Here is a 20443-nt window from a genome sequence, read left to right as displayed (position 1 = left end):
TTCCCGCAGGTCAGGGCTTCTCAAAATGAATTTGCTTTTCTGACAAACAGTTTGCCTAGCATCCCGCAATCTGGCTCCTAATTTGATTTTCGCAAGGTTCCCTTTGAGTTGTTTTCCTCGGCGGGAGGAAAATCTCTTGTGCAAGGCTCTTGAGGAAGTGAGATTCTGTATTCCGAGGTGCGCTTCTTTTCGTAGGCTTCTGACCACATGGTGTGCGGCAGGAAGTCATCTTTGACAGGGCCGCAGGCTTTGTCTCCAAATGGCATCCCGGACCCACTGCAACCCACCTTTTTGCTGAAACGGAAGTCTGGTTCAGGGTAAGAAAAAGCTGAGCTGCACGTACCGAAAGCAGCAGAGCCCAGCGGCGGAGAGGGTGTGGCCAGGGCTGTCTGATTTGCATAGTGACCAGTGGCATCTTGGGAATGTACAGGCTTTGGAGCCTAACGGGTGCTGCAGGGGTCTGCCTGGCCGGAGAAATGCCTGTCTGGCGCTCCCCTCAGGACACACGTGTCTTCCGTTCGAGCATGGAGGGTGAGGGACATGGGTCACCCTCATATACAGGGGTGTGGGCATGGGCAGGATGGGGCGTGGGGGACCCGTCAGGGCATTGCCCGTTTGGAAGCCCGTTCGGAAGGCAAGAGGAGGCGGAGGCGGAGGCGGGAATCTCTGCTCAATTTTTTCCCGAGGCCTGGGGACAAGCCTTTGCACATTTGATCCAGCCGGGCCTGCATCAGCAGATCCTGCTCCGATGGCAATGGAGAGCCTGCAGGTGTAAATCAAAGAAAGGGGAGAAATCCGCAAGAGGCGGGTTAACAAATTCCAGTGGCAGGCCCATGTTCCCCAGGAAGCAAGTACTTCCTCCTGCTCCCTTCAGTGGGAAAAGACATAGGAGGTGTATTTCTCTAAGCAGGGGCTCTGCGTAGGTGGCACTGCATTGCTTTGGGAAGCATCCATGCTAAGTGCAGAGTAGCAGCAGACCCCACAGCTGAGACGTGAATTGGGACTGTTAAGGAAGGGCACTGGGAGGGTGAGGAGGGCAGAGGAAAATGCTTTAAAAAAGCATCTGCAAGTTCCTACACACCCGCTGAAAACCCATACCAGGGATGGGGCTCGAACCCATGCGGACAACTGTCCATTGGATCTTAAGTCCAACGCCTTAACCACTCGGCCACCCTGGTGAGACCCTAGGCCCTGCCTTACTCAGCTCCCTTTTCATGCTGGCTGCTCCAGCGCAGGCTGTCCAGCAAGAGGTGATTGCAGAGTAAAAAGGCTTTTGCAGGAGGATAAAGGTAATTGCTTATGACAAACACACTGTGTGACACCTAACTTTTCCCCACTCGTACTTTATGGGCAATCTATACAGTGGAGTTAGCTTAGTCACAATAAGGAAGTGAGCAAGGCAGGCTCACAAAAGCATCTCCTCCCTGGTGGTCTAGTGGCTAGGATTCGGCGCTTTCACTGCCGCGGCCCGGGTTCGATTCCCGGTCAGGGAAGATCCCTCTAAGACGTAGACGTGTGTAATTTGTCCACGCAGCTCAGCTTTTTTTAATCGAAGGTCCTTAAAAAGGCACCCCGACCTATAGACGAAAGCAGAGGAAAGGGGCTGGGTCCCCTGTGTCCCAGGTTGCTTTGCTCCCATTGCCCTCAGCCACCTTCATGCGCACGCAGTCCCCCACCCAGTCAGGTGCTCTATGTGGGCGTAAAGTGCAGTACCAGCTCATCAGAAAGGTAAATTGCTGGAAAACCCGGCTGCGATGTATACATCTACTTTGGAGCACTCTTCTCCCTTGCACTCTTGAATCGGTCATTCGCAATGTATTCTTCCAGCAAGCTGAATAACGAGGTAGGTGTGAGAAGGTGTACCAGCTGTCTTTGAGCTATCAGCGGCCACTAGGTGTCCCTCTTGTGATTTCCCGGGGATCCCGATTGTACAGGAATTCGTCGGTTCAGTAGCACGGGGGAGGGGATGGCCTGTGCTTGGAAGTGACAAACAGTCTGGTGGAATCATGAGTGTTTTTTCAAGTTCTGATTCATATTCGCTGTAGAATAAAATATGCTTTCAGCCCCCATGAGCTTTGTCACTAGGAGAGCAGTGTAGGAACTTTTGCTGTATGGCTGTGGGTTCCCTGGTGGTCTAGTGGTTAGGATTCGGCGCTCTCACCGCCGCGGCCCGGGTTCGATTCCCGGTCAGGGAACAGTCCTTCTTCTGCCCTTGAATGCTTTTCCTTCCCGCAGGTCAGGGCTTCTCAAAATGAATTTGCTTTTCTGACAAACAGTTTGCCTAGCATCCCGCAATCTGGCTCCTAATTTGATTTTCGCAAGGTTCCCTTTGAGTTGCTTTCCTCGGCGGGAGGAAAATCTCTTGTGCAAGGCTCTTGAGGAAGTGAGATTCTGTATTCCGAGGTGCGCTTCTTTTCGTAGGCTTCTGACCACATGGTGTGCGGCAGGAAGTCATCTTTGACAGGGCCGCAGGCTTTGTCTCCAAATGGCATCCCGGACCCACTGCAACCCACCTTTTTGCTGAAACGGAAGTCTGGTTCAGGGTAAGAAAAAGCTGAGCTGCACGTACCGAAAGCAGCAGAGCCCAGCGGCGGAGAGGGTGTGGCCAGGGCTGTCTGATTTGCATAGTGACCAGTGGCATCTTGGGAATGTACAGGCTTTGGAGCCTAACGGGTGCTGCAGGGGTCTGCCTGGCCGGAGAAATGCCTGTCTGGCGCTCCCCTCAGGACACACGTGTCTTCCGTTCGAGCATGGAGGGTGAGGGACATGGGTCACCCTCATATACAGGGGTGTGGGCATGGGCAGGATGGGGCGTGGGGGACCCGTCAGGGCATTGCCCGTTTGGAAGCCCGTTCGGAAGGCAAGAGGAGGCGGAGGCGGAGGCGGAGGCGGGAATCTCTGCTCAATTTTTTCCCGAGGCCTGGGGACAAGCCTTTGCACATTTGATCCTGCCGGGCCTGCATCAGCAGATCCTGCTCCGATGGCAAGGGAGAGCCTGCAGGTGTAAATCAAAGAAAGGGGAGAAATCCGCAAGAGGCGGGTTAACAAATTCCAGTGGCAGGCCCATGTTCCCCAGGAAGCAAGTACTTCCTCCTGCTCCCTTCAGTGGGAAAAGACATAGGAGGTGTATTTCTCTAAGCAGGGGCTCTGCGTAGGTGGCACTGCATTGCTTTGGGAAGCATCCATGCTAAGTGCAGAGTAGCAGCAGACCCCACAGCTGAGACGTGAATTGGGACTGTTAAGGAAGGGCACTGGGAGGGTGAGGAGGGCAGAGGAAAATGCTTTAAAAAAGCATCTGCAAGTTCCTACACACCCGCTGAAAACCCATACCAGGGATGGGGCTCGAACCCATGCGGACAACTGTCCATTGGATCTTAAGTCCAACGCCTTAACCACTCGGCCACCCTGGTGAGACCCTAGGCCCTGCCTTACTCAGCTCCCTTTTCATGCTGGCTGCTCCAGCGCAGGCTGTCCAGCAAGAGGTGATTGCAGAGTAAAAAGGCTTTTGCAGGAGGATAAAGGTAATTGCTTATGACAAACACACTGTGTGACACCTAACTTTTCCCCACTCGTACTTTATGGGCAATCTATACAGTGGAGTTAGCTTAGTCACAATAAGGAAGTGAGCAAGGCAGGCTCACAAGAGCATCTCCTCCCTGGTGGTCTAGTGGCTAGGATTCGGCGCTTTCACTGCCGCGGCCCGGGTTCGATTCCCGGTCAGGGAAGATCCCTCTAAGACGTAGACGTGTGTAATTTGTCCACGCAGCTCAGCTTTTTTTAATCGAAGGTCCTTAAAAAGGCACCCCGACCTATAGACGAAAGCAGAGGAAAGGGGCTGGGTCCCCTGTGTCCCAGGTTGCTTTGCTCCCATTGCCCTCAGCCACCTTCATGCGCACGCAGTCCCCCACCCAGTCAGGTGCTCTATGTGGGCGTAAAGTGCAGTACCAGCTCATCAGAAAGGTAAATTGCTGGAAAACCCGGCTGCGATGTATACATCTACTTTGGAGCACTCTTCTCCCTTGCACTCTTGAATCGGTCATTCGCAATGTATTCTTCCAGCAAGCTGAATAACGAGGTAGGTGTGAGAAGGTGTACCAGCTGTCTTTGAGCTATCAGCGGCCACTAGGTGTCCCTCTTGTGATTTCCCGGGGATCCCGATTGTACAGGAATTCGTCGGTTCAGTAGCACGGGGGAGGGGATGGCCTGTGCTTGGAAGTGACAAACAGTCTGGTGGAATCATGAGTGTTTTTTCAAGTTCTGATTCATATTCGCTGTAGAATAAAATATGCTTTCAGCCCCCATGAGCTTTGTCACTAGGAGAGCAGTGTAGGAACTTTTGCTGTATGGCTGTGGGTTCCCTGGTGGTCTAGTGGTTAGGATTCGGCGCTCTCACCGCCACGGCCCGGGTTCGATTCCCGGTCAGGGAACAGTCCTTCTTCTGCCCTTGAATGCTTTTCCTTCCCGCAGGTCAGGGCTTCTCAAAATGAATTTGCTTTTCTGACAAACAGTTTGCCTAGCATCCCGCAATCTGGCTCCTAATTTGATTTTCGCAAGGTTCCCTTTGAGTTGCTTTCCTCGGCGGGAGGAAAATCTCTTGTGCAAGGCTCTTGAGGAAGTGAGATTCTGTATTCCGAGGTGCGCTTCTTTTCGTAGGCTTCTGACCACATGGTGTGCGGCAGGAAGTCATCTTTGACAGGGCCGCAGGCTTTGTCTCCAAATGGCATCCCGGACCCACTGCAACCCACCTTTTTGCTGAAACGGAAGTCTGGTTCAGGGTAAGAAAAAGCTGAGCTGCACGTACCGAAAGCAGCAGAGCCCAGCGGCGGAGAGGGTGTGGCCAGGGCTGTCTGATTTGCATAGTGACCAGTGGCATCTTGGGAATGTACAGGCTTTGGAGCCTAACGGGTGCTGCAGGGGTCTGCCTGGCCGGAGAAATGCCTGTCTGGCGCTCCCCTCAGGACACACGTGTCTTCCGTTCGAGCATGGAGGGTGAGGGACATGGGTCACCCTCATATACAGGGGTGTGGGCATGGGCAGGATGGGGCGTGGGGGACCCGTCAGGGCATTGCCCGTTTGGAAGCCCGTTCGGAAGGCAAGAGGAGGCGGAGGCGGAGGCGGAGGCGGGAATCTCTGCTCAATTTTTTCCCGAGGCCTGGGGACAAGCCTTTGCACATTTGATCCAGCCGGGCCTGCATCAGCAGATCCTGCTCCGATGGCAAGGGAGAGCCTGCAGGTGTAAATCAAAGAAAGGGGAGAAATCCGCAAGAGGCGGGTTAACAAATTCCAGTGGCAGGCCCATGTTCCCCAGGAAGCAAGTACTTCCTCCTGCTCCCTTCAGTGGGAAAAGACATAGGAGGTGTATTTCTCTAAGCAGGGGCTCTGCGTAGGTGGCACTGCATTGCTTTGGGAAGCATCCATGCTAAGTGCAGAGTAGCAGCAGACCCCACAGCTGAGACGTGAATTGGGACTGTTAAGGAAGGGCACTGGGAGGGTGAGGAGGGCAGAGGAAAATGCTTTAAAAAAGCATCTGCAAGTTCCTACACACCCGCTGAAAACCCATACCAGGGATGGGGCTCGAACCCATGCGGACAACTGTCCATTGGATCTTAAGTCCAACGCCTTAACCACTCGGCCACCCTGGTGAGACCCTAGGCCCTGCCTTACTCAGCTCCCTTTTCATGCTGGCTGCTCCAGCGCAGGCTGTCCAGCAAGAGGTGATTGCAGAGTAAAAAGGCTTTTGCAGGAGGATAAAGGTAATTGCTTATGACAAACACACTGTGTGACACCTAACTTTTCCCCACTCGTACTTTATGGGCAATCTATACAGTGGAGTTAGCTTAGTCACAATAAGGAAGTGAGCAAGGCAGGCTCACAAGAGCATCTCCTCCCTGGTGGTCTAGTGGCTAGGATTCGGCGCTTTCACCGCCGCGGCCCGGGTTCGATTCCCGGTCAGGGAAGATCCCTCTAAGACGTAGACGTGCGTAATTTGTCCACGCAGCTCAGCTTTTTTTAATCGAAGGTCCTTAAAAAGGCACCCCGACCTATAGACGAAAGCAGAGGAAAGGGGCTGGGTCCCCTGTGTCCCAGGTTGCTTTGCTCCCATTGCCCTCAGCCACCTTCATGCGCACGCAGTCCCCCACCCAGTCAGGTGCTCTATGTGGGCGTAAAGTGCAGTACCAGCGCATCAGAAAGGTAAATTGCTGGAAAACCCGGCTGCGATGTATACATCTACTTTGGAGCACTCTTCTCCCTTGCACTCTTGAATCGGTCATTCGCAATGTATTCTTCCAGCAAGCTGAATAACGAGGTAGGTGTGAGAAGGTGTACCAGCTGTCTTTGAGCTATCAGCGGCCACTAGGTGTCCCTCTTGTGATTTCCCGGGGATCCCGATTGTACAGGAATTCGTCGGTTCAGTAGCACGGGGGAGGGGATGGCCTGTGCTTGGAAGTGACAAACAGTCTGGTGGAATCATGAGTGTTTTTTCAAGTTCTGATTCATATTCGCTGTAGAATAAAATATGCTTTCAGCCCCCATGAGCTTTGTCACTAGGAGAGCAGTGTAGGAACTTTTGCTGTATAGCTGTGGGTTCCCTGGTGGTCTAGTGGTTAGGATTCGGCGCTCTCACCGCCGCGGCCCGGGTTCGATTCCCGGTCAGGGAACAGTCCTTCTTCTGCCCTTGAATGCTTTTCCTTCCCGCAGGTCAGGGCTTCTCAAAATGAATTTGCTTTTCTGACAAACAGTTTGCCTAGCATCCCGCAATCTGGCTCCTAATTTGATTTTCGCAAGGTTCCCTTTGAGTTGCTTTCCTCGGCGGGAGGAAAATCTCTTGTGCAAGGCTCTTGAGGAAGTGAGATTCTGTATTCCGAGGTGCGCTTCTTTTCGTAGGCTTCTGACCACATGGTGTGCGGCAGGAAGTCATCTTTGACAGGGCCGCAGGCTTTGTCTCCAAATGGCATCCCGGACCCACTGCAACCCACCTTTTTGCTGAAACGGAAGTCTGGTTCAGGGTAAGAAAAAGCTGAGCTGCACGTACCGAAAGCAGCAGAGCCCAGCGGCGGAGAGGGTGTGGCCAGGGCTGTCTGATTTGCATAGTGACCAGTGGCATCTTGGGAATGTACAGGCTTTGGAGCCTAACGGGTGCTGCAGGGGTCTGCCTGGCCGGAGAAATGCCTGTCTGGCGCTCCCCTCAGGACACACGTGTCTTCCGTTCGAGCATGGAGGGTGAGGGACATGGGTCACCCTCATATACAGGGGTGTGGGCATGGGCAGGATGGGGCGTGGGGGACCCGTCAGGGCATTGCCCGTTTGGAAGCCCGTTCGGAAGGCAAGAGGAGGCGGAGGCGGAGGCGGGAATCTCTGCTCAATTTTTTCCCGAGGCCTGGGGACAAGCCTTTGCACATTTGATCCAGCCGGGCCTGCATCAGCAGATCCTGCTCCGATGGCAAGGGAGAGCCTGCAGGTGTAAATCAAAGAAAGGGGAGAAATCCGCAAGAGGCGGGTTAACAAATTCCAGTGGCAGGCCCATGTTCCCCAGGAAGCAAGTACTTCCTCCTGCTCCCTTCAGTGGGAAAAGACATAGGAGGTGTATTTCTCTAAGCAGGGGCTCTGCGTAGGTGGCACTGCATTGCTTTGGGAAGCATCCATGCTAAGTGCAGAGTAGCAGCAGACCCCACAGCTGAGACGTGAATTGGGACTGTTAAGGAAGGGCACTGGGAGGGTGAGGAGGGCAGAGGAAAATGCTTTAAAAAAGCATCTGCAAGTTCCTACACACCCGCTGAAAACCCATACCAGGGATGGGGCTCGAACCCATGCGGACAACTGTCCATTGGATCTTAAGTCCAACGCCTTAACCACTCGGCCACCCTGGTGAGACCCTAGGCCCTGCCTTACTCAGCTCCCTTTTCATGCTGGCTGCTCCAGCGCAGGCTGTCCAGCAAGAGGTGATTGCAGAGTAAAAAGGCTTTTGCAGGAGGATAAAGGTAATTGCTTATGACAAACACACTGTGTGACACCTAACTTTTCCCCACTCGTACTTTATGGGCAATCTATACAGTGGAGTTAGCTTAGTCACAATAAGGAAGTGAGCAAGGCAGGCTCACAAGAGCATCTCCTCCCTGGTGGTCTAGTGGCTAGGATTCGGCGCTTTCACCGCCGCGGCCCGGGTTCGATTCCCGGTCAGGGAAGATCCCTCTAAGACGTAGACGTGCGTAATTTGTCCACGCAGCTCAGCTTTTTTTAATCGAAGGTCCTTAAAAAGGCACCCCGACCTATAGACGAAAGCAGAGGAAAGGGGCTGGGTCCCCTGTGTCCCAGGTTGCTTTGCTCCCATTGCCCTCAGCCACCTTCATGCGCACGCAGTCCCCCACCCAGTCAGGTGCTCTATGTGGGCGTAAAGTGCAGTACCAGCTCATCAGAAAGGTAAATTGCTGGAAAACCCGGCTGCGATGTATACATCTACTTTGGAGCACTCTTCTCCCTTGCACTCTTGAATCGGTCATTCGCAATGTATTCTTCCAGCAAGCTGAATAACGAGGTAGGTGTGAGAAGGTGTACCAGCTGTCTTTGAGCTATCAGCGGCCACTAGGTGTCCCTCTTGTGATTTCCCGGGGATCCCGATTGTACAGGAATTCGTCGGTTCAGTAGCACGGGGGAGGGGATGGCCTGTGCTTGGAAGTGACAAACAGTCTGGTGGAATCATGAGTGTTTTTTCAAGTTCTGATTCATATTCGCTGTAGAATAAAATATGCTTTCAGCCCCCATGAGCTTTGTCACTAGGAGAGCAGTGTAGGAACTTTTGCTGTATAGCTGTGGGTTCCCTGGTGGTCTAGTGGTTAGGATTCGGCGCTCTCACCGCCGCGGCCCGGGTTCGATTCCCGGTCAGGGAACAGTCCTTCTTCTGCCCTTGAATGCTTTTCCTTCCCGCAGGTCAGGGCTTCTCAAAATGAATTTGCTTTTCTGACAAACAGTTTGCCTAGCATCCCGCAATCTGGCTCCTAATTTGATTTTCGCAAGGTTCCCTTTGAGTTGCTTTCCTCGGCGGGAGGAAAATCTCTTGTGCAAGGCTCTTGAGGAAGTGAGATTCTGTATTCCGAGGTGCGCTTCTTTTCGTAGGCTTCTGACCACATGGTGTGCGGCAGGAAGTCATCTTTGACAGGGCCGCAGGCTTTGTCTCCAAATGGCATCCCGGACCCACTGCAACCCACCTTTTTGCTGAAACGGAAGTCTGGTTCAGGGTAAGAAAAAGCTGAGCTGCACGTACCGAAAGCAGCAGAGCCCAGCGGCGGAGAGGGTGTGGCCAGGGCTGTCTGATTTGCATAGTGACCAGTGGCATCTTGGGAATGTACAGGCTTTGGAGCCTAACGGGTGCTGCAGGGGTCTGCCTGGCCGGAGAAATGCCTGTCTGGCGCTCCCCTCAGGACACACGTGTCTTCCGTTCGAGCATGGAGGGTGAGGGACATGGGTCACCCTCATATACAGGGGTGTGGGCATGGGCAGGATGGGGCGTGGGGGACCCGTCAGGGCATTGCCCGTTTGGAAGCCCGTTCGGAAGGCAAGAGGAGGCGGAGGCGGAGGCGGGAATCTCTGCTCAATTTTTTCCCGAGGCCTGGGGACAAGCCTTTGCACATTTGATCCAGCCGGGCCTGCATCAGCAGATCCTGCTCCGATGGCAATGGAGAGCCTGCAGGTGTAAATCAAAGAAAGGGGAGAAATCCGCAAGAGGCGGGTTAACAAATTCCAGTGGCAGGCCCATGTTCCCCAGGAAGCAAGTACTTCCTCCTGCTCCCTTCAGTGGGAAAAGACATAGGAGGTGTATTTCTCTAAGCAGGGGCTCTGCGTAGGTGGCACTGCATTGCTTTGGGAAGCATCCATGCTAAGTGCAGAGTAGCAGCAGACCCCACAGCTGAGACGTGAATTGGGACTGTTAAGGAAGGGCACTGGGAGGGTGAGGAGGGCAGAGGAAAATGCTTTAAAAAAGCATCTGCAAGTTCCTACACACCCGCTGAAAACCCATACCAGGGATGGGGCTCGAACCCATGCGGACAACTGTCCATTGGATCTTAAGTCCAACACCTTAACCACTCGGCCACCCTGGTGAGACCCTAGGCCCTGCCTTACTCAGCTCCCTTTTCATGCTGGCTGCTCCAGCGCAGGCTGTCCAGCAAGAGGTGATTGCAGAGTAAAAAGGCTTTTGCAGGAGGATAAAGGTAATTGCTTATGACAAACACACTGTGTGACACCTAACTTTTCCCCACTCGTACTTTATGGGCAATCTATACAGTGGAGTTAGCTTAGTCACAATAAGGAAGTGAGCAAGGCAGGCTCACAAGAGCATCTCCTCCCTGGTGGTCTAGTGGCTAGGATTCGGCGCTTTCACTGCCGCGGCCCGGGTTCGATTCCCGGTCAGGGAAGATCCCTCTAAGACGTAGACGTGTGTAATTTGTCCACGCAGCTCAGCTTTTTTTAATCGAAGGTCCTTAAAAAGGCACCCCGACCTATAGACGAAAGCAGAGGAAAGGGGCTGGGTCCCCTGTGTCCCAGGTTGCTTTGCTCCCATTGCCCTCAGCCACCTTCATGCGCACGCAGTCCCCCACCCAGTCAGGTGCTCTATGTGGGCGTAAAGTGCAGTACCAGCTCATCAGAAAGGTAAATTGCTGGAAAACCCGGCTGCGATGTATACATCTACTTTGGAGCACTCTTCTCCCTTGCACTCTTGAATCGGTCATTCGCAATGTATTCTTCCAGCAAGCTGAATAACGAGGTAGGTGTGAGAAGGTGTACCAGCTGTCTTTGAGCTATCAGCGGCCACTAGGTGTCCCTCTTGTGATTTCCCGGGGATCCCGATTGTACAGGAATTCGTCGGTTCAGTAGCACGGGGGAGGGGATGGCCTGTGCTTGGAAGTGACAAACAGTCTGGTGGAATCATGAGTGTTTTTTCAAGTTCTGATTCATATTCGCTGTAGAATAAAATATGCTTTCAGCCCCCATGAGCTTTGTCACTAGGAGAGCAGTGTAGGAACTTTTGCTGTATGGCTGTGGGTTCCCTGGTGGTCTAGTGGTTAGGATTCGGCGCTCTCACCGCCGCGGCCCGGGTTCGATTCCCGGTCAGGGAACAGTCCTTCTTCTGCCCTTGAATGCTTTTCCTTCCCGCAGGTCAGGGCTTCTCAAAATGAATTTGCTTTTCTGACAAACAGTTTGCCTAGCATCCCGCAATCTGGCTCCTAATTTGATTTTCGCAAGGTTCCCTTTGAGTTGTTTTCCTCGGCGGGAGGAAAATCTCTTGTGCAAGGCTCTTGAGGAAGTGAGATTCTGTATTCCGAGGTGCGCTTCTTTTCGTAGGCTTCTGACCACATGGTGTGCGGCAGGAAGTCATCTTTGACAGGGCCGCAGGCTTTGTCTCCAAATGGCATCCCGGACCCACTGCAACCCACCTTTTTGCTGAAACGGAAGTCTGGTTCAGGGTAAGAAAAAGCTGAGCTGCACGTACCGAAAGCAGCAGAGCCCAGCGGCGGAGAGGGTGTGGCCAGGGCTGTCTGATTTGCATAGTGACCAGTGGAATCTTGGGAATGTACAGGCTTTGGAGCCTAACGGGTGCTGCAGGGGTCTGCCTGGCCGGAGAAATGCCTGTCTGGCGCTCCCCTCAGGACACACGTGTCTTCCGTTCGAGCATGGAGGGTGAGGGACATGGGTCACCCTCATATACAGGGGTGTGGGCATGGGCAGGATGGGGCGTGGGGGACCCGTCAGGGCATTGCCCGTTTGGAAGCCCGTTCGGAAGGCAAGAGGAGGCGGAGGCGGAGGCGGGAATCTCTGCTCAATTTTTTCCCGAGGCCTGGGGACAAGCCTTTGCACATTTGATCCAGCCGGGCCTGCATCAGCAGATCCTGCTCCGATGGCAATGGAGAGCCTGCAGGTGTAAATCAAAGAAAGGGGAGAAATCCGCAAGAGGCGGGTTAACAAATTCCAGTGGCAGGCCCATGTTCCCCAGGAAGCAAGTACTTCCTCCTGCTCCCTTCAGTGGGAAAAGACATAGGAGGTGTATTTCTCTAAGCAGGGGCTCTGCGTAGGTGGCACTGCATTGCTTTGGGAAGCATCCATGCTAAGTGCAGAGTAGCAGCAGACCCCACAGCTGAGACGTGAATTGGGACTGTTAAGGAAGGGCACTGGGAGGGTGAGGAGGGCAGAGGAAAATGCTTTAAAAAAGCATCTGCAAGTTCCTACACACCCGCTGAAAACCCATACCAGGGATGGGGCTCGAACCCATGCGGACAACTGTCCATTGGATCTTAAGTCCAACGCCTTAACCACTCGGCCACCCTGGTGAGACCCTAGGCCCTGCCTTACTCAGCTCCCTTTTCATGCTGGCTGCTCCAGCGCAGGCTGTCCAGCAAGAGGTGATTGCAGAGTAAAAAGGCTTTTGCAGGAGGATAAAGGTAATTGCTTATGACAAACACACTGTGTGACACCTAACTTTTCCCCACTCGTACTTTATGGGCAATCTATACAGTGGAGTTAGCTTAGTCACAATAAGGAAGTGAGCAAGGCAGGCTCACAAAAGCATCTCCTCCCTGGTGGTCTAGTGGCTAGGATTCGGCGCTTTCACTGCCGCGGCCCGGGTTCGATTCCCGGTCAGGGAAGATCCCTCTAAGACGTAGACGTGTGTAATTTGTCCACGCAGCTCAGCTTTTTTTAATCGAAGGTCCTTAAAAAGGCACCCCGACCTATAGACGAAAGCAGAGGAAAGGGGCTGGGTCCCCTGTGTCCCAGGTTGCTTTGCTCCCATTGCCCTCAGCCACCTTCATGCGCACGCAGTCCCCCACCCAGTCAGGTGCTCTATGTGGGCGTAAAGTGCAGTACCAGCTCATCAGAAAGGTAAATTGCTGGAAAACCCGGCTGCGATGTATACATCTACTTTGGAGCACTCTTCTCCCTTGCACTCTTGAATCGGTCATTCGCAATGTATTCTTCCAGCAAGCTGAATAACGAGGTAGGTGTGAGAAGGTGTACCAGCTGTCTTTGAGCTATCAGCGGCCACTAGGTGTCCCTCTTGTGATTTCCCGGGGATCCCGATTGTACAGGAATTCGTCGGTTCAGTAGCACGGGGGAGGGGATGGCCTGTGCTTGGAAGTGACAAACAGTCTGGTGGAATCATGAGTGTTTTTTCAAGTTCTGATTCATATTCGCTGTAGAATAAAATATGCTTTCAGCCCCCATGAGCTTTGTCACTAGGAGAGCAGTGTAGGAACTTTTGCTGTATGGCTGTGGGTTCCCTGGTGGTCTAGTGGTTAGGATTCGGCGCTCTCACCGCCGCGGCCCGGGTTCGATTCCCGGTCAGGGAACAGTCCTTCTTCTGCCCTTGAATGCTTTTCCTTCCCGCAGGTCAGGGCTTCTCAAAATGAATTTGCTTTTCTGACAAACAGTTTGCCTAGCATCCCGCAATCTGGCTCCTAATTTGATTTTCGCAAGGTTCCCTTTGAGTTGCTTTCCTCGGCGGGAGGAAAATCTCTTGTGCAAGGCTCTTGAGGAAGTGAGATTCTGTATTCCGAGGTGCGCTTCTTTTCGTAGGCTTCTGACCACATGGTGTGCGGCAGGAAGTCATCTTTGACAGGGCCGCAGGCTTTGTCTCCAAATGGCATCCCGGACCCACTGCAACCCACCTTTTTGCTGAAACGGAAGTCTGGTTCAGGGTAAGAAAAAGCTGAGCTGCACGTACCGAAAGCAGCAGAGCCCAGCGGCGGAGAGGGTGTGGCCAGGGCTGTCTGATTTGCATAGTGACCAGTGGCATCTTGGGAATGTACAGGCTTTGGAGCCTAACGGGTGCTGCAGGGGTCTGCCTGGCCGGAGAAATGCCTGTCTGGCGCTCCCCTCAGGACACACGTGTCTTCCGTTCGAGCATGGAGGGTGAGGGACATGGGTCACCCTCATATACAGGGGTGTGGGCATGGGCAGGATGGGGCGTGGGGGACCCGTCAGGGCATTGCCCGTTTGGAAGCCCGTTCGGAAGGCAAGAGGAGGCGGAGGCGGAGGCGGAGGCGGGAATCTCTGCTCAATTTTTTCCCGAGGCCTGGGGACAAGCCTTTGCACATTTGATCCTGCCGGGCCTGCATCAGCAGATCCTGCTCCGATGGCAAGGGAGAGCCTGCAGGTGTAAATCAAAGAAAGGGGAGAAATCCGCAAGAGGCGGGTTAACAAATTCCAGTGGCAGGCCCATGTTCCCCAGGAAGCAAGTACTTCCTCCTGCTCCCTTCAGTGGGAAAAGACATAGGAGGTGTATTTCTCTAAGCAGGGGCTCTGCGTAGGTGGCACTGCATTGCTTTGGGAAGCATCCATGCTAAGTGCAGAGTAGCAGCAGACCCCACAGCTGAGACGTGAATTGGGACTGTTAAGGAAGGGCACTGGGAGGGTGAGGAGGGCAGAGGAAAATGCTTTAAAAAAGCATCTGCAAGTTCCTACACACCCGCTGAAAACCCATACCAGGGATGGGGCTCGAACCCATGCAGACAACTGTCCATTGGATCTTAAGTCCAACGCCTTAACCACTCGGCCACCCTGGTGAGACCCTAGGCCCTGCCTTACTCAGCTCCCTTTTCATGCTGGCTGCTCCAGCGCAGGCTGTCCAGCAAGAGGTGATTGCAGAGTAAAAAGGCTTTTGCAGGAGGATAAAGGTAATTGCTTATGACAAACACACTGTGTGACACCTAACTTTTCCCCACTCGTACTTTATGGGCAATCTATACAGTGGAGTTAGCTTAGTCACAATAAGGAAGTGAGCAAGGCAGGCTCACAAGAGCATCTCCTCCCTGGTGGTCTAGTGGCTAGGATTCGGCGCTTTCACTGCCGCGGCCCGGGTTCGATTCCCGGTCAGGGAAGATCCCTCTAAGACGTAGACGTGTGTAATTTGTCCACGCAGCTCAGCTTTTTTTAATCGAAGGTCCTTAAAAAGGCACCCCGACCTATAGACGAAAGCAGAGGAAAGGGGCTGGGTCCCCTGTGTCCCAGGTTGCTTTGCTCCCATTGCCCTCAGCCACCTTCATGCGCACGCAGTCCCCCACCCAGTCAGGTGCTCTATGTGGGCGTAAAGTGCAGTACCAGCTCATCAGAAAGGTAAATTGCTGGAAAACCCGGCTGCGATGTATACATCTACTTTGGAGCACTCTTCTCCCTTGCACTCTTGAATCGGTCATTCGCAATGTATTCTTCCAGCAAGCTGAATAACGAGGTAGGTGTGAGAAGGTGTACCAGCTGTCTTTGAGCTATCAGCGGCCACTAGGTGTCCCTCTTGTGATTTCCCGGGGATCCCGATTGTACAGGAATTCGTCGGTTCAGTAGCACGGGGGAGGGGATGGCCTGTGCTTGGAAGTGACAAACAGTCTGGTGGAATCATGAGTGTTTTTTCAAGTTCTGATTCATATTCGCTGTAGAATAAAATATGCTTTCAGCCCCCATGAGCTTTGTCACTAGGAGAGCAGTGTAGGAACTTTTGCTGTATGGCTGTGGGTTCCCTGGTGGTCTAGTGGTTAGGATTCGGCGCTCTCACCGCCACGGCCCGGGTTCGATTCCCGGTCAGGGAACAGTCCTTCTTCTGCCCTTGAATGCTTTTCCTTCCCGCAGGTCAGGGCTTCTCAAAATGAATTTGCTTTTCTGACAAACAGTTTGCCTAGCATCCCGCAATCTGGCTCCTAATTTGATTTTCGCAAGGTTCCCTTTGAGTTGCTTTCCTCGGCGGGAGGAAAATCTCTTGTGCAAGGCTCTTGAGGAAGTGAGATTCTGTATTCCGAGGTGCGCTTCTTTTCGTAGGCTTCTGACCACATGGTGTGCGGCAGGAAGTCATCTTTGACAGGGCCGCAGGCTTTGTCTCCAAATGGCATCCCGGACCCACTGCAACCCACCTTTTTGCTGAAACGGAAGTCTGGTTCAGGGTAAGAAAAAGCTGAGCTGCACGTACCGAAAGCAGCAGAGCCCAGCGGCGGAGAGGGTGTGGCCAGGGCTGTCTGATTTGCATAGTGACCAGTGGCATCTTGGGAATGTACAGGCTTTGGAGCCTAACGGGTGCTGCAGGGGTCTGCCTGGCCGGAGAAATGCCTGTCTGGCGCTCCCCTCAGGACACACGTGTCTTCCGTTCGAGCATGGAGGGTGAGGGACATGGGTCACCCTCATATACAGGGGTGTGGGCATGGGCAGGATGGGGCGTGGGGGACCCGTCAGGGCATTGCCCGTTTGGAAGCCCGTTCGGAAGGCAAGAGGAGGCGGAGGCGGAGGCGGAGGCGGGAATCTCTGCTCAATTTTTTCCCGAGGCCTGGGGACAAGCCTTTGCACATTTGATCCAGCCGGGCCTGCATCAGCAGATCCTGCTCCGATGGCAAGGGAGAGCCTGCAGGTGTAAATCAAAGAAAGGGGAGAAATCCGCAAGAGGCGGGTTAACAAATTCCAGTGGCAGGCCCATGTTCCCCAGGAAGCAAGTACTTCCTCCTGCTCCCTTCAGTGGGAAAAGACATAGGAGGTGTATTTCTCTAAGCAGGGGCTCTGCGTAGGTGGCACTGCATTGCTTTGGGAAGCATCCATGCTAAGTGCAGAGTAGCAGCAGACCCCACAGCTGAGACGTGAATTGGGACTGTTAAGGAAGGGCACTGGGAGGGTGAGGAGGGCAGAGGAAAATGCTTTAAAAAAGCATCTGCAAGTTCCTACACACCCGCTGAAAACCCATACCAGGGATGGGGCTCGAACCCATGCGGACAACTGTCCATTGGATCTTAAGTCCAACGCCTTAACCACTCGGCCACCCTGGTGAGACCCTAGGCCCTGCCTTACTCAGCTCCCTTTTCATGCTGGCTGCTCCAGCGCAGGCTGTCCAGCAAGAGGTGATTGCAGAGTAAAAAGGCTTTTGCAGGAGGATAAAGGTAATTGCTTATGACAAACACACTGTGTGACACCTAACTTTTCCCCACTCGTACTTTATGGGCAATCTATACAGTGGAGTTAGCTTAGTCACAATAAGGAAGTGAGCAAGGCAGGCTCACAAGAGCATCTCCTCCCTGGTGGTCTAGTGGCTAGGATTCGGCGCTTTCACCGCCGCGGCCCGGGTTCGATTCCCGGTCAGGGAAGATCCCTCTAAGACGTAGACGTGCGTAATTTGTCCACGCAGCTCAGCTTTTTTTAATCGAAGGTCCTTAAAAAGGCACCCCGACCTATAGACGAAAGCAGAGGAAAGGGGCTGGGTCCCCTGTGTCCCAGGTTGCTTTGCTCCCATTGCCCTCAGCCACCTTCATGCGCACGCAGTCCCCCACCCAGTCAGGTGCTCTATGTGGGCGTAAAGTGCAGTACCAGCTCATCAGAAAGGTAAATTGCTGGAAAACCCGGCTGCGATGTATACATCTACTTTGGAGCACTCTTCTCCCTTGCACTCTTGAATCGGTCATTCGCAATGTATTCTTCCAGCAAGCTGAATAACGAGGTAGGTGTGAGAAGGTGTACCAGCTGTCTTTGAGCTATCAGCGGCCACTAGGTGTCCCTCTTGTGATTTCCCGGGGATCCCGATTGTACAGGAATTCGTCGGTTCAGTAGCACGGGGGAGGGGATGGCCTGTGCTTGGAAGTGACAAACAGTCTGGTGGAATCATGAGTGTTTTTTCAAGTTCTGATTCATATTCGCTGTAGAATAAAATATGCTTTCAGCCCCCATGAGCTTTGTCACTAGGAGAGCAGTGTAGGAACTTTTGCTGTATAGCTGTGGGTTCCCTGGTGGTCTAGTGGTTAGGATTCGGCGCTCTCACCGCCGCGGCCCGGGTTCGATTCCCGGTCAGGGAACAGTCCTTCTTCTGCCCTTGAATGCTTTTCCTTCCCGCAGGTCAGGGCTTCTCAAAATGAATTTGCTTTTCTGACAAACAGTTTGCCTAGCATCCCGCAATCTGGCTCCTAATTTGATTTTCGCAAGGTTCCCTTTGAGTTGCTTTCCTCGGCGGGAGGAAAATCTCTTGTGCAAGGCTCTTGAGGAAGTGAGATTCTGTATTCCGAGGTGCGCTTCTTTTCGTAGGCTTCTGACCACATGGTGTGCGGCAGGAAGTCATCTTTGACAGGGCCGCAGGCTTTGTCTCCAAATGGCATCCCGGACCCACTGCAACCCACCTTTTTGCTGAAACGGAAGTCTGGTTCAGGGTAAGAAAAAGCTGAGCTGCACGTACCGAAAGCAGCAGAGCCCAGCGGCGGAGAGGGTGTGGCCAGGGCTGTCTGATTTGCATAGTGACCAGTGGCATCTTGGGAATGTACAGGCTTTGGAGCCTAACGGGTGCTGCAGGGGTCTGCCTGGCCGGAGAAATGCCTGTCTGGCGCTCCCCTCAGGACACACGTGTCTTCCGTTCGAGCATGGAGGGTGAGGGACATGGGTCACCCTCATATACAGGGGTGTGGGCATGGGCAGGATGGGGCGTGGGGGACCCGTCAGGGCATTGCCCGTTTGGAAGCCCGTTCGGAAGGCAAGAGGAGGCGGAGGCGGAGGCGGGAATCTCTGCTCAATTTTTTCCCGAGGCCTGGGGACAAGCCTTTGCACATTTGATCCAGCCGGGCCTGCATCAGCAGATCCTGCTCCGATGGCAAGGGAGAGCCTGCAGGTGTAAATCAAAGAAAGGGGAGAAATCCGCAAGAGGCGGGTTAACAAATTCCAGTGGCAGGCCCATGTTCCCCAGGAAGCAAGTACTTCCTCCTGCTCCCTTCAGTGGGAAAAGACATAGGAGGTGTATTTCTCTAAGCAGGGGCTCTGCGTAGGTGGCACTGCATTGCTTTGGGAAGCATCCATGCTAAGTGCAGAGTAGCAGCAGACCCCACAGCTGAGACGTGAATTGGGACTGTTAAGGAAGGGCACTGGGAGGGTGAGGAGGGCAGAGGAAAATGCTTTAAAAAAGCATCTGCAAGTTCCTACACACCCGCTGAAAACCCATACCAGGGATGGGGCTCGAACCCATGCGGACAACTGTCCATTGGATCTTAAGTCCAACGCCTTAACCACTCGGCCACCCTGGTGAGACCCTAGGCCCTGCCTTACTCAGCTCCCTTTTCATGCTGGCTGCTCCAGCGCAGGCTGTCCAGCAAGAGGTGATTGCAGAGTAAAAAGGCTTTTGCAGGAGGATAAAGGTAATTGCTTATGACAAACACACTGTGTGACACCTAACTTTTCCCCACTCGTACTTTATGGGCAATCTATACAGTGGAGTTAGCTTAGTCACAATAAGGAAGTGAGCAAGGCAGGCTCACAAGAGCATCTCCTCCCTGGTGGTCTAGTGGCTAGGATTCGGCGCTTTCACCGCCGCGGCCCGGGTTCGATTCCCGGTCAGGGAAGATCCCTCTAAGACGTAGACGTGCGTAATTTGTCCACGCAGCTCAGCTTTTTTTAATCGAAGGTCCTTAAAAAGGCACCCCGACCTATAGACGAAAGCAGAGGAAAGGGGCTGGGTCCCCTGTGTCCCAGGTTGCTTTGCTCCCATTGCCCTCAGCCACCTTCATGCGCACGCAGTCCCCCACCCAGTCAGGTGCTCTATGTGGGCGTAAAGTGCAGTACCAGCTCATCAGAAAGGTAAATTGCTGGAAAACCCGGCTGCGATGTATACATCTACTTTGGAGCACTCTTCTCCCTTGCACTCTTGAATCGGTCATTCGCAATGTATTCTTCCAGCAAGCTGAATAACGAGGTAGGTGTGAGAAGGTGTACCAGCTGTCTTTGAGCTATCAGCGGCCACTAGGTGTCCCTCTTGTGATTTCCCGGGGATCCCGATTGTACAGGAATTCGTCGGTTCAGTAGCACGGGGGAGGGGATGGCCTGTGCTTGGAAGTGACAAACAGTCTGGTGGAATCATGAGTGTTTTTTCAAGTTCTGATTCATATTCGCTGTAGAATAAAATATGCTTTCAGCCCCCATGAGCTTTGTCACTAGGAGAGCAGTGTAGGAACTTTTGCTGTATAGCTGTGGGTTCCCTGGTGGTCTAGTGGTTAGGATTCGGCGCTCTCACCGCCGCGGCCCGGGTTCGATTCCCGGTCAGGGAACAGTCCTTCTTCTGCCCTTGAATGCTTTTCCTTCCCGCAGGTCAGGGCTTCTCAAAATGAATTTGCTTTTCTGACAAACAGTTTGCCTAGCATCCCGCAATCTGGCTCCTAATTTGATTTTCGCAAGGTTCCCTTTGAGTTGCTTTCCTCGGCGGGAGGAAAATCTCTTGTGCAAGGCTCTTGAGGAAGTGAGATTCTGTATTCCGAGGTGCGCTTCTTTTCGTAGGCTTCTGACCACATGGTGTGCGGCAGGAAGTCATCTTTGACAGGGCCGCAGGCTTTGTCTCCAAATGGCATCCCGGACCCACTGCAACCCACCTTTTTGCTGAAACGGAAGTCTGGTTCAGGGTAAGAAAAAGCTGAGCTGCACGTACCGAAAGCAGCAGAGCCCAGCGGCGGAGAGGGTGTGGCCAGGG

The 20443-nt window shown here is 53.4% G+C and overlaps 18 non-coding genes across 18 annotated transcripts; 11 read left to right on the top strand and 7 right to left on the bottom strand.

The window, feature by feature from the left end:
• Nucleotides 1-1095: 1095 nt before the first annotated feature.
• On the bottom strand, nucleotides 1096-1178 carry TRNAL-UAA (transfer RNA leucine (anticodon UAA)). Its single transcript has one exon. It is a non-coding gene; the product is annotated as a tRNA-Leu (tRNA).
• Nucleotides 1179-2123: 945 nt separating this feature from the next.
• Nucleotides 2124-2195, top strand: TRNAE-CUC (transfer RNA glutamic acid (anticodon CUC)). Its single transcript has one exon. It is a non-coding gene; the product is annotated as a tRNA-Glu (tRNA).
• A 1132-nt stretch (nucleotides 2196-3327) lies between these two features.
• TRNAL-UAA (transfer RNA leucine (anticodon UAA)) lies at nucleotides 3328-3410 on the bottom strand. Its single transcript has one exon. It is a non-coding gene; the product is annotated as a tRNA-Leu (tRNA).
• Nucleotides 3411-5559: 2149 nt separating this feature from the next.
• On the bottom strand, nucleotides 5560-5642 carry TRNAL-UAA (transfer RNA leucine (anticodon UAA)). Its single transcript has one exon. It is a non-coding gene; the product is annotated as a tRNA-Leu (tRNA).
• Nucleotides 5643-5885: 243 nt separating this feature from the next.
• Nucleotides 5886-5957, top strand: TRNAE-UUC (transfer RNA glutamic acid (anticodon UUC)). Its single transcript has one exon. It is a non-coding gene; the product is annotated as a tRNA-Glu (tRNA).
• A 630-nt stretch (nucleotides 5958-6587) lies between these two features.
• On the top strand, nucleotides 6588-6659 carry TRNAE-CUC (transfer RNA glutamic acid (anticodon CUC)). The gene has a single exon. It is a non-coding gene; the product is annotated as a tRNA-Glu (tRNA).
• A 1126-nt stretch (nucleotides 6660-7785) lies between these two features.
• TRNAL-UAA (transfer RNA leucine (anticodon UAA)) lies at nucleotides 7786-7868 on the bottom strand. The gene has a single exon. It is a non-coding gene; the product is annotated as a tRNA-Leu (tRNA).
• A 243-nt stretch (nucleotides 7869-8111) lies between these two features.
• On the top strand, nucleotides 8112-8183 carry TRNAE-UUC (transfer RNA glutamic acid (anticodon UUC)). The gene has a single exon. It is a non-coding gene; the product is annotated as a tRNA-Glu (tRNA).
• A 630-nt stretch (nucleotides 8184-8813) lies between these two features.
• On the top strand, nucleotides 8814-8885 carry TRNAE-CUC (transfer RNA glutamic acid (anticodon CUC)). Its single transcript has one exon. It is a non-coding gene; the product is annotated as a tRNA-Glu (tRNA).
• A 2154-nt stretch (nucleotides 8886-11039) lies between these two features.
• Nucleotides 11040-11111, top strand: TRNAE-CUC (transfer RNA glutamic acid (anticodon CUC)). The gene has a single exon. It is a non-coding gene; the product is annotated as a tRNA-Glu (tRNA).
• A 1126-nt stretch (nucleotides 11112-12237) lies between these two features.
• Nucleotides 12238-12320, bottom strand: TRNAL-UAA (transfer RNA leucine (anticodon UAA)). Its single transcript has one exon. It is a non-coding gene; the product is annotated as a tRNA-Leu (tRNA).
• Nucleotides 12321-13265: 945 nt separating this feature from the next.
• Nucleotides 13266-13337, top strand: TRNAE-CUC (transfer RNA glutamic acid (anticodon CUC)). The gene has a single exon. It is a non-coding gene; the product is annotated as a tRNA-Glu (tRNA).
• A 3364-nt stretch (nucleotides 13338-16701) lies between these two features.
• On the bottom strand, nucleotides 16702-16784 carry TRNAL-UAA (transfer RNA leucine (anticodon UAA)). Its single transcript has one exon. It is a non-coding gene; the product is annotated as a tRNA-Leu (tRNA).
• Nucleotides 16785-17027: 243 nt separating this feature from the next.
• Nucleotides 17028-17099, top strand: TRNAE-UUC (transfer RNA glutamic acid (anticodon UUC)). Its single transcript has one exon. It is a non-coding gene; the product is annotated as a tRNA-Glu (tRNA).
• Nucleotides 17100-17729: 630 nt separating this feature from the next.
• On the top strand, nucleotides 17730-17801 carry TRNAE-CUC (transfer RNA glutamic acid (anticodon CUC)). The gene has a single exon. It is a non-coding gene; the product is annotated as a tRNA-Glu (tRNA).
• Nucleotides 17802-18927: 1126 nt separating this feature from the next.
• On the bottom strand, nucleotides 18928-19010 carry TRNAL-UAA (transfer RNA leucine (anticodon UAA)). Its single transcript has one exon. It is a non-coding gene; the product is annotated as a tRNA-Leu (tRNA).
• Nucleotides 19011-19253: 243 nt separating this feature from the next.
• Nucleotides 19254-19325, top strand: TRNAE-UUC (transfer RNA glutamic acid (anticodon UUC)). The gene has a single exon. It is a non-coding gene; the product is annotated as a tRNA-Glu (tRNA).
• Nucleotides 19326-19955: 630 nt separating this feature from the next.
• TRNAE-CUC (transfer RNA glutamic acid (anticodon CUC)) lies at nucleotides 19956-20027 on the top strand. The gene has a single exon. It is a non-coding gene; the product is annotated as a tRNA-Glu (tRNA).
• The last annotated feature ends 416 nt before the right edge of the window (nucleotides 20028-20443 follow it).

Source organism: Triturus cristatus, chromosome 5_2, assembly GCF_964204655.1.
Source record: "Triturus cristatus chromosome 5_2, aTriCri1.1, whole genome shotgun sequence".
NCBI classification, from domain to species: Eukaryota; Metazoa; Chordata; class Amphibia; order Caudata; family Salamandridae; genus Triturus; species Triturus cristatus.
The sequence above is the reverse complement of the archived record's forward strand: the minus strand, read 5'-3'. Positions and strand labels throughout refer to the sequence as shown.